At 38.2% G+C, this 14,655-nt stretch overlaps 1 long non-coding RNA gene across 1 annotated transcript in view; it reads left to right on the top strand.

Annotated features, from left to right (window-relative positions):
- LOC123626838 overlaps positions 1–13,136 on the top strand; it is a 61,222-nt gene extending 48,086 nt beyond the window's left edge. Inside the window, exon 3 of the long non-coding RNA XR_006731036.1 lies at positions 11,715–13,136. This is a non-coding gene — a long non-coding RNA (uncharacterized LOC123626838). The remainder of the gene's footprint in view (positions 1–11,714) is intronic.
- Positions 13,137–14,655: the final 1,519 nt, after the last annotated feature.

The following is a 14,655-nucleotide window of genomic DNA, read 5'->3' as shown; positions in this document are numbered from 1 at the left end:
TTAAACCCATTTATAAAAGAGTGAGTATTACATATAAAGAAAAGGGGCTATTCTCTGAATTCCAGGATGGCACATAATATACAGATGGCATTTTTCAAATGTCACTGGGGAGGCAAGTTTTAATTTGAATATGTACTTTTAACATAATGTTTATTATAGTAACTGAACAATAAAACCTTTCTGAAAATTAGCATTTTACTCAGAATATCCATGCACATATAAAAATAAGATGGTACACTTTTACAAGAGGAGTGAGCTTTTTCTCAAAAACAGATATAAGCAGGAATATACAATTATCTTACATTTTCATGCTATCCAATATTATATATATTTATGAGTAGTTATCATAGGAATTTAAAAGAGCAAAACTCATTTTTTCTAGAAGCATATGCTAGATTAGTAACTGATAGATAACTTTGGTTTTGCGATTCAAAATATAACATGGGACTTCATGCATTTTTAAGACTAGATTTAAATAATTTGAAAAAATAATGAATTTTAAACCACATGTTCATTTTAAGATTGAGATGCAATATGCTTGATGAGGAAAAGTGATTTTACCCTGCCCATGGAAGGCATATTTTTAATTAAAGTGACACTGTCTTAGAAAAACTGCAGTTAAGAATATTTATGCCAGAATAGGTTTATATGTTCTGGAAAAAGCCAACAGTTACATATAAATTAATTCTTAAATTTCTAAATTATTTTGACCAACTTTTATTGCTGTTATTTTTGTGTAGAAAATCACATCTTCTGTATGCTCCATGTAGAGTAGATATAAAGGAGGCTGCTGTGCACATAGTGGGGGGAGGAGTAAAGTCTTTTCCTCAACACAGGGATGCCAAACTTCCTTCCACATGATGTGGTCCTTACCTGAGGAACCTGGTACGGAACATGGAAGATATTTATTGAGAATATATCACTTTCTCATTGAATCGGGATTGGATGTCTGTACAATTTTAATATTTGACAAGAAATCACGACAAGGATTTTATTGTCATAATTTGATGTAGCTAACTGGTGCCACGTAATGCAATATTTTGATTAAAAATGCGTTATTTTCTTTTATTGGGAGCAAAGAAAAAGAACAGTGGCTTTCAGGGACAAAAGAATAGAGTAGAAAAAAATTCTCTGTGTATGGAAAACAGTTGATTTTCTATCCCCATTCTCTTCTGCCTCACAACACTGGGATATATCCAAGAATTATTGCTGGGAGTTTATTTCGATAAGTACAAAAGAGTAAATGCAATATCATGAACACTCACAAACCTGCTCCCCAGTTTGAGAACTACAGCAGCACAAAAACTGACAAAGCAACCTCTGTACTTGTCACGTGCCTTCCTTTCTCCCTCAGAAGTTACTATTTTCAAGGTCTCCACGTGCAGTTGTGCAGGGTGTGTACTTTACAAATCTCTGTACAGGTCTGATATGAATGATGCCCTTGAAGTGTGTAGTACATCACCTACACATATTTTCACAAGCGGCTTGGTACTTTACTGAGCTTTGGGATAACTTTTTCATATATATGATAGTTTTGCTTGTTTTGAGCTTTACAAACATTATAGCATTTTGTACATATTCTTTCTAGAACTAGATTTTTCCACACGAAATTATGTTTCCAGTTGTCATCTACATTGTTACTTAATAGTTACACGTTTCTGTAGTTCATTGCCATATAGAGTTCCATTACATAAATATCCTCAATTTATTTTCTTGTTCTCTTCTTTGACATTTGAGTTGTTACCTGCCTTGCAATTATACAAGCTGTTGCAGTAAATATTCTTCTATAGGTCTCTTAGTGCACATGGGCAAGAAATGCTGCACGATGTGTACGAGAATAGGAATTTCTGAATCATAAGGTTTCCAGATGGATTAAGGGTATATATGTGAAAAGTAAACTTTAAAAACTCTAATGCATGCATATGGAAAATGGTATGATATGAAACTGGGCAAGCCTTCCTTTAAAAGACCTAAACATTTTCTAATACTTTCATCATTTATACAAGTACTATTAATATTTGTGCATAAGCATCAATTCCATTTGTAAGTAGCTACTTGAGTGGTTTTGTAAAATACCTGCCTTTGCTAAATCAATCAATTCATCAAATTGATTCATCTAAATCCATTACCTAGAAAAGGAAGCAGAGCCAGAAACTGTTTTGATTATCTTATTATGGATTAAGTACATTTATTTTAAACTTGGGAAATGATTAAAATTAGAGGTTTCAGCCAATGTAAAAATGACCAATTTTATTTCCTTTCCCATAGGCTTTTCAAATTACTCTTGGAAATATTGACTATGAACTCCAAAACATGAAGATTATAATTATAATCCTAAGTATAAGGAAAGCAGATAAATGTACAGAAAATTATTAGATGGGAAGATTATTTTTCATTGTGTTAAAATGTGCATAACATAAAATTTACCATTTTAGCCATTTTAAGTGTACAGTTCAGGGTGTTAAGGACATTCACATCATTGCACAACCATCACCAGTATTCATCTCCAGAACTTTTTCACCTTCCCAAACTGAAACTCCACATTCATTACACAGTAATCCTCTTTCCGCCTCCCTCCGTCCCCTGGCAACCACCATTCTGCTTTCTGTCTTCATGATTTTGCCTACTCCAGTTCTTCATGGAAGTGGAATCATACAGCACTTGTCCTATTGTAACTGGCTTATTTCACTTTACATAATGTCAAAGGATCCATGTTGTAGCAGAATATTCTTCCTTAAAACTGAACAATAAAGCATTGTACGTATATGCCACATTTAGTTTATCCATTCACCCACAGATGAGCAGAGGGCATGTAGCTTCCAACTTTTCTTTTTTTTCGAGACAGAGTCTTGCTCTGTTGCCCTGGCTAGAGTGCTTGGCGTCAGCCTAGCTCACAGCAACCTCAAACTCCTGGGCTCAAGCGATCCTCCTGCCTCAGCCTCCCAAGTAGCTGGGACTACAGGCATGCGCCACCATGCCCTGCTAATTTTTCAATATATATATTTTTAGCTGTCCATATAATTTCTTTCTATTTTTAGTAGAGACAGGGTCTCGCTCTTGCTCAGGCTGGTCTCGAACTTCTGACCTCGAGTGATCCACCCACCTCGGCCTCCCAGAGTGCTAGGATGACAGGCGTGAGCCACCGCGCCCGGCCTGCTTCCAACTTTTGATCCTTGTTCATAATTCTGCTAGGAACACAAGTGTACAAATATCTTTTTAAGTCTTTGCTTTCAATTCTTTTTAGATATTAAGATCTTTAAGAGCTCCCATAAGTTAGCATCCTGGGCACCTGCTGACCTAGGTGTTAAAAGAAAACTGTGAGAATATTTTCTTTAGATTGGCAAAAGAAAGGATAGAGACAATACACTTTTCATATTTTTTCCTTTACAGTACTTTTCTGTTACTTGAATGCATTTATTTATTCTAAAAATGAAAATTTGATGCTAATATCCAAGTTGTTGTATTCTAACTTCAACAATATGAAGTTGAGAATTTTAACTGTGACATGGAGTTGCTAATATGAAGGGCACATTTTATAAATAGAATTTTTCCATGCCACTTCCATTCATAATGGCTTACATTTGAATATGAACCTAAAAATACTTTATTATACTTTATTAATATTTGCCAGCACTCACAATGCTATGATTAATTGGTAGGTAAATCAATAGCCAGATGTATAGATAAATAGCCAGTCAGCCAGGCTGAGACAACCCTTTCTCGACCGTTTTACAGGGGAGGAAACAGATTTCAAGAGGTTAAGTGTATAATGCCCTTCAATTAGTAAGAGGCAAAGTCAAAGCTCCAACTTGGGTCTTCCTGGTATCAAAGCCCGTTGTAACCGTTATAGATTCTGACGCCCTTAGCTAAGCTCATTCTCACCAAAACACCATGAAGTCGATTGCAGAGTTGGCAGCTGCTCTTTTTCTCTCAAGAAGCACATCTCTCAGAGGATCCGTTGTTTTTTAGGATTTCACAGCTGGTAAGTGGTCTAGGGAACATTCAGGCCTTCTGTTTTTTTTTTTTTTGTTTGTTTTTTTTTGAGACAGAGTCTCACTTTGTTGCCCCGGCTAGAGTGAGTGCCGTGGCGTCAGCCTAGCTCACAGCAACCTCAGACTCCTGGGCTCAAGCGATCCTCCTGCCTCAGCCTCCCGAGTAGCTGGGACTACAGGCATGAGCCACCATGCCCGGCTAATTTTTTTTTTTGTATATATATTTTTAGTTGGCCAGATAATTTCTTTCTATTTTTTTAGTAGAGACGGGGTCTCACTCTTGCTCAGGCTGGTCTCGAACTCCTGACCTCGAGCGATCCACCCGCCTCGGCCTCCCAGAGCTAGGATTACAGGCGTGAGCCACCGCGCCCGGCCCCTTCTGTTTTTTTTATGGATACTTTTTTCCCAACCTGTGACTGCCATGGGCTTTTGCTGAAGTTAACATACTGTATTTTTTTCCCAAAAGATAAAGTCAGAATTATGTACACTGAATGCGTATTTTAAAAAAATCAGGTGACGTGTGTAACTTGCCCTGCACTGTATTTCTTTTATGAGGAGAATGAGGGTGACATTTTAGATCTGTTGAGTTTGGGACCAGTTCTCAATCCTCTCTGCACCTTAGGCTCATTGCACTTAAAAATAATTCTTGCAAGAAATGTCCTTAAATGTAGACATAGAGAGGATTAATGATTTTGTGGTAATAAAAGTATTTTTAAGCTTTATACAAATCCCACCAGTCCTGACCTGGTATGGTGGGAATTGCATAGGTGCAACCACCTACAGGCTGCCACCGAAGCTCATCTCTATAAGTAAACCTAGATAATAACATGCTACAGGGTCTTCTAAAGTGCTGCTTACTTATGCCTGGAAAAGTTTAATAATTATCATCAGCATTGCTTGTAACTTAGCTGTTTTTAAATTTTAGTGAATAGAAATATCGTTTGTACATTAACACATGGGGAAATCTCCAAAAGGTAATTATTCATTATCCTTTGGATTAATCCAGTTTCATGTCACAGAGTTATGTGAACATGAACAAGCACAGGTGTAATGAATTTACCTTTCTCTTTATGTAGCCTGAAAATTTCACCCTCTAATTACTTCATCAAAATATCTTTGCTTCTTTCATTGTAATCCTTTTCCAGAAAGAAGTGGGGAAAGGTGCTGTTAATTTTAAAATATAGAACTGTGAAATAAATAATTCATAATTTACATAATAAATAATTCATAAAATATAAATGATGCTTCTACAAAAATCCAAACCTGTACTTTCTTAGGTTTCTATTAAGAAAACAGGTAGAGTATTGTGTTCCTGTTACTGCAAGAGTGTTTATCACTTCTACAACCCCTGGACTTCATTACCAAGTAGAAAAATCTGTATACTAACCTCAGCTGTGATTCCTATGCTATAACAAGCCCTTATCAATGCTCACATAGTCCCCGTCTCCTGGAGCATAAATTATTAGGTCAATTTTGCTTTTATCCAATTGACTTCACATCTGTCATATTTTGATTTCATTACTGTAAAACAGAAGAGAGCTTAATTACTACTTAAGGCTAAAATAAACAAAATATTTTGTGGGTAAAAGGTAGAAATAATACTCAAGTATTTTCAGGTGTAAGCAAAATAGAGTTCACTAGAGAAAAACAGAAACATACCTATGCTGATAGTTTTGATATGAACGCTAATTTAAAAATGCAAACATTCTGAATTACGAGTATAACGGTTTCATTTCAAAAGGAGACCGATTATTTGTCTTCATTCTTTTTTCATTTAAATGAATAAAATTTGTTTGTCTTTATCGTGGATAAACTAATTGCATATATGTTTATCTACACAAAGTAGAGCTATCTCTCAGATGTCAACTCTGCCAAAAGCCTGCCCCTGACTGCTGAGATAGTCATTTGTCTTGGAAGAGCTGCGTTTTGACTAAGTATCAGAAGATACTTCTGCAGAATGAATTTCTTCAAAGCTTGTGGAGTGGCCATTCCTTTATAACGATACTTCTTCTCTCACTTTTGAGTACTTACTGTACAAAGGTACATGAATAGTGAGACTCAGAATGTTTTTAAAAACTCAAACAATTTGAAGGTAACTAAGACGTGTATTCTAAAATATGATGATTGGTGAGTTAAAGAAGGCTTTAATTTAAAAATATGAATGGTAATCAAGTAAGCAGAGAAAGGAAAAGAACAACATAAGGAAATATGGGGGTTCTGTGGTTTGTTGTTGCTCAGAAAACGTGAGGACCAGTTTGGAAGGGGAAAATGAAGCTTGCAATTGACTTGTTTTTTCACTGCTTAAAAAATTTACTACTTAAAGCAAGGCAATGATATTTTTAAAATATATATGCTTGCATGCTACTGAAATATAGACAGGCAATATATGTTTACATATATAAATATATATAAATCGAAACCATCAGAGCAATAGTTCCTTTGTTTTTTAGTTATTTTATTTTATTTTAATTTTTGAGACAGAGTCTTGCTCTGTTGCCCTGGCCAGAGTGCCTTGGCGTCGGCCTAGCTCACAGCAACCTCCAACTCCTGGGCTCAAGCAATCCTCCTGCCTCAGCCTCCCAAGTAGCTGGGACCACAGGCATGCGCCACCATGCCTGGCTAATTTTTTTCTATGTATATTTTTAGCTGTCCAGATCATTTCTTTCTATTTTTTTTAGTAGAGACGGGGTCTCACTCTTGCTCAGGCCGGTCTCGAACTCCTGACCTCGAGCAATCTTTCCACCTCGGCCTCCCAAAGTGCTAGGATTACAGGCATGAGCCACCGCGCCCGGCTTCCTTTGATTTTTAGAAACAATCACTATCATACATAATGATTTCATCTTTAAATATGGTATATTGGTAGTCATAGTCATTCTAGATTAGGTCATTCTTCATTATGTGGGTAACTTGGCTTAACTTTGTTAAATTTAACTAAATTCATTGATTTAGTATGCATTAACTTAAAATTTTATATTTGAAAGTGTCTGGAATTTCCTAATATGGTCAAAGGCCAGACTTATCTATACGTTGTTGTGTCTGTGCTTTACATTGTTTTTCTTCTTGACTTATCTCTTCTGAAATGGATTTCTATTATATTTTCTTTCTGCATTTTACAGGCTATTGCTGAAAACTATATATTAATTTTCATATGGCCTCTATTGTAGGTGTGCTCATATGCTACTGGCCATGTGAATTATACTCAACAACTCCGGGGGGAAAACACAAACTCCAGTTAAAAGTGAAGGGCACCCATGGGTTACCCCCCACCGTGTGAGTCACCAAGAAATGCAATACTCTGCAATAGCTGGTGAATCACGGGCTCTACAGGAAGTTTCTTGAGATTTTCATACAGATGGCTGCGGAAAAGCATAAATAAGCATGAGGAGGAGGAGGAGGAAAAGAAGGGAAGGAAAAAATAAATGTGTGGGGGGGACAGGAGACTCTCTATAAGCAGCTTTTATTGTTCTTTAATTTCTTGACCACTGAACCAAGTGCTTAAAGAAATCCTCCACCTCTTTTCCACAATGGCATGTACACGGTCTTCAAAATTCTAAAACTGATCACATTCAATTTAGAATCTTCCTTTTAACTCTTACACCTTATATACTGTCAGGTGATTTGAGAAGGACGTTTCCGTGCTGTTTGTTTGATGCTGTCTTCCACGCTGTGATAAGCCACATGAGAACAGGGACCACACGCCCCATAGTCTACCCGGTACAGGTTAGAATGCCGAAGGGAGGAGCGTTATTTTGACATCTTTGTAACTCATTCCAATAGCTTTTTAAAGCTCTGTCTCTTCCTTCTCTACCTTGTCTTGTAGAATTCATGTCAAAGAAAGTATTTCAGAATAAGAAACTGATGAAGTTTTACTGTAGCCCATGCTGTCGATGTATCACTGACCTGTGAAGTATACACAACTCTGGTAACTCTGAGTCGAAACTGTCGATTCATTCTGCTGCCCACAGAGTAGGGTCCAAACTCCCTACCATGGTGTTGAAGATCTTTTATATGCTGAGTCTGGAAAACATAGTACCTTCAGGCTTGCTCCTCACCTCTCTTGTAAGTTTTCCAGACACATCAGTCTAATATTTATGGACTCTTTCCCGAACACATGAACTTTCATACCCAGTTGGCTTCTCCTTGTAACCATTTTTCCTGGAATGCCTCTGTCTGTTTTTCTTCACAGATAATTTCTCCTCATCTCTTCAGTAGATAAGAACTGTTCAAAACTTTCCAAAGTACTTTCAGGAACTTAATATTTAGAGAAAACATACCAGGAAAAACAGTGAAATATTTAGGGCTTATCTAGCCCAACCTTTTCGCTTTGTAGCTAAGGAAACTGAGGCACAGAGAGAGGAGACTGCCCAAAGTTGCACGGTAATAACCAACAGGGACAAGACTAGCTCTCTGTTTCTCGCCAGTCTCTGCAGCATTGATCCCAACAGCCTGTGACTCAGATGATTCTGGACTTAACCTTGGGAAATGCGTTAACCTTTCTGAGTCTAAATGAAAATTGGGAATGCAAATAGGTAATCCAGAATAGTTCTTCTTTTTCTCCTTCTTTTCATAGTCCTTTCTGATTTCCAGTTAAGTTATTTAGTCTACACATTGTGTGTTCTTACTTTTAGAGAGAACTGGGAGCTGCTATAGCAGCAAAGGATACTGATTAGAACACAGACTAGAGTTAGATTTTTTTTTTGGTTCAAATCTTAAACCCGCCTCTTACTACCTGGATACTTTGGGCAAGTTACTTAAATGCTGTGCCTCAATTTCCTCATTTGTCAACTGAGAATAGTTAATTTATTTGATGCATGCAAACATACTTGTTCAGAGATTTCTGTTCTTGGCTGTAAGGATAGAGTAATAAACCACACGAATAAAATCCCTGTTCTGATGAAGGTTCCCTTCTGGTGATGAGGGACAGATAATTAACTGAAAAACTAATGATACCTGTCTTTTCCTGCTTCCAGCCCTTAGTGTGTGTTCTGCCTTCCTGGAATTTTCTTCCTAGACGTGTCTAAAGAGTTCGCTCCCTCTCATCCGTTGTATTCTTATGTAAAGGTCATCTTCACTGGCTACATACTTGAATTTCAATCCCACCTTGTCATAGTTCATAGTCCCTTTCCTGCTCTATTATTTTTTAATCATTAGTCTTTGTTACTGTCTACACACCATATATGTTTTCTTATTTGTCTTATTTATGTGTCATTGTTCTAACATGTAAACTTCATGAGGACAAGGACATTTTTCTATTCTGCTCTCTATTATACCCCAAGATCTTAGAACAGTGCCTGGCATGTAGCAGGTGTTTGTTACCTATTTCCTAAAGGACTGCGTTAATATCTAGTTTAATGTCCTACGGTGATGTTTGCAATTAAGCAAAAATAAAACAGAGTAAGTGGTTAAGGATAGTAACTAGAGTGCTGTTTTACATAGGGTGGTGAGGGAAGGCCTCTCTAAGAAGGAAAATTTTTGACTAGAGACATGAATGAGGTGAGAAAAATGAGTCATGGTGCCTTCTAGACAGAGAGAATAGCACGTGCAAAGGCCCTGAGGCTAATTCATAATTTGGCAGGTTCTGCTAATGGCAAGGAAGCCCTTGTAGGCACAGAGTGAATGAAGAGAGGAGAGAAAGGAAAGAAATGAGAGAAATAGTTGAAATCATTCATGTAAGCCCTGGAGAGCACTTTGGATATGCTAACATGACTGTCTACCAGATTGAGGTGTTGAGAGGTATTGAAGAGAGAGCATGTGGCAGAATATCACACATGTGCAAAAGTATTCAATGCAAGTTATTTATTATATACCATAGATCAATTTACAATTATAAGATAAAAATAAGGACAATGAAAAAACTAAAAGAGAAATGAATATGATTTTCTTCCCTATCCGTACACTTTATGACAACAACAAAAACACATGTAGAAGTAAGTTAGAAAGAGACACGTGGAAAGTTTTACTTAAGAAAGTATGTAAAGACTAAGAAAAAGACGGATGATACTCTTATTTTTTAAAAAGGTCTAGCACATGAAGCAGTCCCACTCAGAACCTGAAATACGTTAGTCCTAATCTGTGCTATGAATCTTTCTGCATTCATAGTCTTATAATATATGGCTGAATTTTATGAAATAATCACTCAATGAAATAACAATAGTTTCCTGCCACAGAATTTATGTATTTCAAGCTACTGTTTGATCTCACAAACACACCAAAACATTACCGGCCCAGTCATTTCACCTCTTAACAATATCCCCCCACGGAGGAAATGATCTATTACTGTTGATAATCACAATCTGAATTTGACTTATGTTTATTTATATCTATGCTAAGCAAGAGAGGGACCGGTAATATTAAAGATGGTGCTTTATTATATAGTTTATCAATTGCGATTTTCTATTAATTGTTTTCTACATCCAGCACATTCTCTGGAATTTTCAGTAAAGGCAATGGCACGTCTGCAGAGAAACTGTTCAAGGTTTTGATGCAACACGAAAGCGTCCCCCTTTCAGCCTTACCCGGGACGGAGCAAAGCGTGTTCCGAAAAGACTCAGAACGTGTCTTTGAGAGTTTTCAAACCAGAGGCCATGCTTATATTTCATCATTCAGTTCAATTCTTTATGTAGCAGTGAACATCTAATGCATTTAATAGATTTTATTTGTGAGGTTAAAAAGCACGTGCTATATTTAGTGCCAAAGACTTATAGAAACCGAAAACAATTCACCTGGTGTTGGTGGAGCATGTAGACTTGTAATTATTTTACCTGTCCAAAGGGCACCTCAGCTGGGCAGACTGCCTCTTATGCATGATAAATTAATCCCATTCATTCCGACAACTTGTTCATTATTTGGCGACTCTGGATGTCGGCTGCCCCGATCAGTCGCTGCCGTGTGACTCAGGGACTCGAGCCCCGCGGGGCTGCGCGCTTCCAGCCTGTGGCCCCGCATCCCACGAGCCGCCCGCGCCGGGGACAGCGGCTCCTTCGTGCTCTCAGCTGCGCCTCGGCGTCCACGGAGACAGACTTTGTCTCTGATTTATGGGCCGAGTCCTCCCTGAGAGCCGTGCCTGGGCAGGGCCAATGCCCAGCCTGGGGCAGATGACCTGCCTTGGTCCTTGGTCCTTGGCTGTGTCCCCTGAGAGCTCTCACTGGAGCCCTGGCGCAGAGCTGAGAGGCCCCCTGGAATGCCCCCGAGGAGTAACAAACCCACCCCCAGGCACGTCTCTGGGTCACACGTGCGTTCCCAAATCCCAGCCCTGCGGAGCGTGCCCTGCCCGGGGCCCTGGGTCTGCTCTTGCTCGAGGCCGGCGAGCCTGCAGCGCGAGCGCCCGGCGGGTGGGCGCTGCCCGCTCGGGGCCTCCCAGCTAATTAAAAGCAACAAAAAGGGGCAGCAGTTGCCACCCTGCAATTGCCGTCGGTTCCCCCACTCCGGTGTGACCGAGCTGTGCTTCACACGCATGGAAAATGGCTCTTAACTGGGCTTATTCTTCACTCAGGAAGAAAAAAATATATTCTGTCCAAAGTTTTCTAATTATTTTCCTTTTACTTCATAGGATGATACAGGCAAATTACTTACAATGAATTGTGCATTTAAAAAAGAACATATAAACCAAAGAAAAAAACCCTCCTACTTGTCACCTAGAACTTCATTTATTTCTGAGAAATCTGCCTAAATCGTCTCATCAAAAAATAATAGAAAATAGAATGATTCTTTTGCTCATTGCAGTGGCAAGAACAGGGCCGGGACTCTGGCAGAGAAGTGGACAGGGGTCCAGGCGTGTTCTGCTGTGTGACGAGCAGGCGGACTTCGTAGCTGTCGCAGACCTCGGAAACGGGCTTTGCGCGAGGCCAGACAAGGATCCAGACACTTTGTGTTTCGTGGACATCTCACTTCTCATTTTCCATAGACTTGGAATATCTGTTTTATTTTTTAAGAATCCATTTATCTATATGTTGGTGTATATAGATTGGATTGAGGGTAGAAGAAGAAAAGCCGTAGATAATGAAATTAAAGTAGTATAATAATGTATTGCCCATATATCAATATTGGTAACAAGTATTGGTAAATTCCTCATCATATGTTAAGTATCTCTCACATAAATCCGACAGAACCTGAACTTTGTTACATTTGTGTAGGATATGCATTCAATAACAGGAAGATATATTGAAAAAAATACAATGTTAAGGTCTGATGTATATTTCTACAGGTAAATCTTTCTTCTATAGTCACATCTTGTTTTGCCCTTATCCATTTCAAATATTGAAAAATAAGCTATTTCTTTGAAGAAAAGGAGGAGAGAGAGAAGGAAGGAGAAATAGCCATAGGTTTAAGAGTTAGATAAACTTATTTATTGCAAAGTATAAAGCTTTCAATACATAGTCCCAGAGAAAAATAATGACAAAAATCTATTAAGCATCCTTGTTCTTCAGAAAAAAAAAAAAAAGATTGGACATTTATGTTTTATGACATTTTTAGATCAAATGTATTTGCCAGTGGCACTCTGGGAGACGGGAGGGAAGGGCCAGGTGGGGACGTTGACTTGCCACGCGTGCTCGTGTGATAACACTGATCCTACGGAAATGGGAGTTCTAGATTCTTGAATGAGTTTGTTAAAAAACAAAAAAAATGAAGAGAGAAAAACAGAGTAGGCAGTAAGAATGTATTGTTGTCATGAAACATTGTAAGTATGTGTGTTGCAATGTATTGTTACATTGTTGTAATGAGACATTATAAAGCTCTAGGTGACATCTCTGAACTCAAGCAACATAAAAATAAACTCATAAAATGAATCAAAAAATAGAGCAACAGAGCAATAATTACAGTCTAAAGTGTTGAGAAGAGACTTTTAGCTTGACCCATGAACTTCACTGAGCACCCGACAGAGGAGGAAGTGATGATTTGACGTAGCCCCAGATGACGCAGTAACTCCTGGCTCTGTCTTTACATTTTCATGGTATTTTAGGCAAGTCACTTACATTTTCTAAGTCACCATTTCCTCTTTTACAAACTATAGTGACTCAATTAGACCAAGTAGTGAAAATTAAAAAAAAAGAAAACTAGAAATTTGAGTACTAATATATTGTGATAGGTAGCATCATCTTAGGTAGAATATGTTTTACAATAAAATGAATAGAATTAGGTTGAATAATTTTTCACCATTGCTTGATGAGATAATTATTATTTTAGAGTTACTTCTTAAGAGTGTTTTTTATCAGAAAGTGTGTATATTTGTGTTTTTAACTGAATGGGAAAAAATCCAAATTTATACTCACTTTCAGCTAATAATCTGTAATCAAAGTAGTGCCTAAAGTATAACACAGCCTTTGTTAGGTATCTAGCCCTCATGTTGAGATTCTCTGAAATTAAAACATAGACTTGGATAATTTTCAATTTCACAAAAGAAAATAAAAACAAGCAATTTTAAAAGTTGTTTGTTTGTTTGTTTCCTCTTTTCTTAAAATAAAGCTGCTACTGAATAATATATATTTGACTATAAATGCAACCTGTTAGCTAACAGGGCATATATTTACTATCTAATTGTCCAAATATAAAACTCTGCAAGAGTATGGGAGTAATGCAAAAGAGTTGATTCTAACTCAGCTCAGGTATAGAAGCTATAGGGCCATTGTTGAAATCAAACAACAAAAGAAAAACTCCACTCAGTAACTGCATCTTCATTCGTTGGTAAATATTCTCTCAACTAATGCCCGAAATGAATCTCAGGAAAGATAAAGGTGGTTCAGGTGGTTCCAAATCAGTCTCCCTTCAGCCCTCATGTACCTCGATGTGCATGGGCTTCTCCGGCTGCCTGTAACCATGCCCATCTGTCACGGTGGCAGCTCGCCCACTCAAAACCTTCTGCTTCCCCCCTCCCCCTCCTTTCCTGCCTCCCTCCCTGTCTTCTTTCCTTCCTTTAGCTCTCTCCCTCTCTCCCTTTCTCTTTCTCCTTCCTTCCTTCCTTCATTCCTTCCATCCTTCCTCCCTCCTCCTTTCCCTTCTTTCCTTCCTTTCTCTTCCTTTCTTTCTCCTTCCTTCTTCCCTCCCTCCTTCCTAACTTTCTCCCTTCTTCCCTTCTTTCCCTCCCTTCCCCCTTCCTTCCTCCCTCTCTTTTTTTCCTTCCTTTCTCTTTCTCTTTCTTTCTTCTTTTCTTTCTTTCTTTCTTTCTTTCTTTCTCTCTCTCTCCTTCCTTCCTCCATCCCTTTCTTCCTTCTTTCCTTCCTTCCATCCTTTTTCCCTTCCTTTCCTCCCTCCTTCCCTCCCTTCCTCTCTTCCTTTCTTCCTTCCCTCTCCCTCTCCCACCCATCCCTTCTCCTCCCTCCCTCCCTTTCTCTCTCTTTCTTTCTTGTTTCATTTTACTAAGAAAAATTTAAGCAAGGGTAGCTTTACATGGAAGTTGCAATGACAGAAAAATATTTTATTTGTATTTGGGGCTTTGATGTGCAGTTTCTAAATGAGCAATAGAAGTGGAGCATTTGGTTTTCATGTTTGCTTCTAAAGCTAAGAAAAAAAATGGGTTGTTCCTACTGGGAAAGTTGAACTTTAGACTCCTGAAGACTTTATGCTTCCAGGGTTTGTAACAACTATCTGAACTAACTCTGCAGCGAATTCTAAATCAAACTATAATGCCATAAAGTTGGATGATTGATGCAGCCTCCAAATTCAGCCT

This window comes from Lemur catta, chromosome 23 (assembly GCF_020740605.2).
Source record: "Lemur catta isolate mLemCat1 chromosome 23, mLemCat1.pri, whole genome shotgun sequence".
In the NCBI taxonomy this organism is placed as follows: Eukaryota; Metazoa; Chordata; class Mammalia; order Primates; family Lemuridae; genus Lemur; species Lemur catta.
This window is presented reverse-complemented; position numbering and strand designations above follow the sequence as displayed.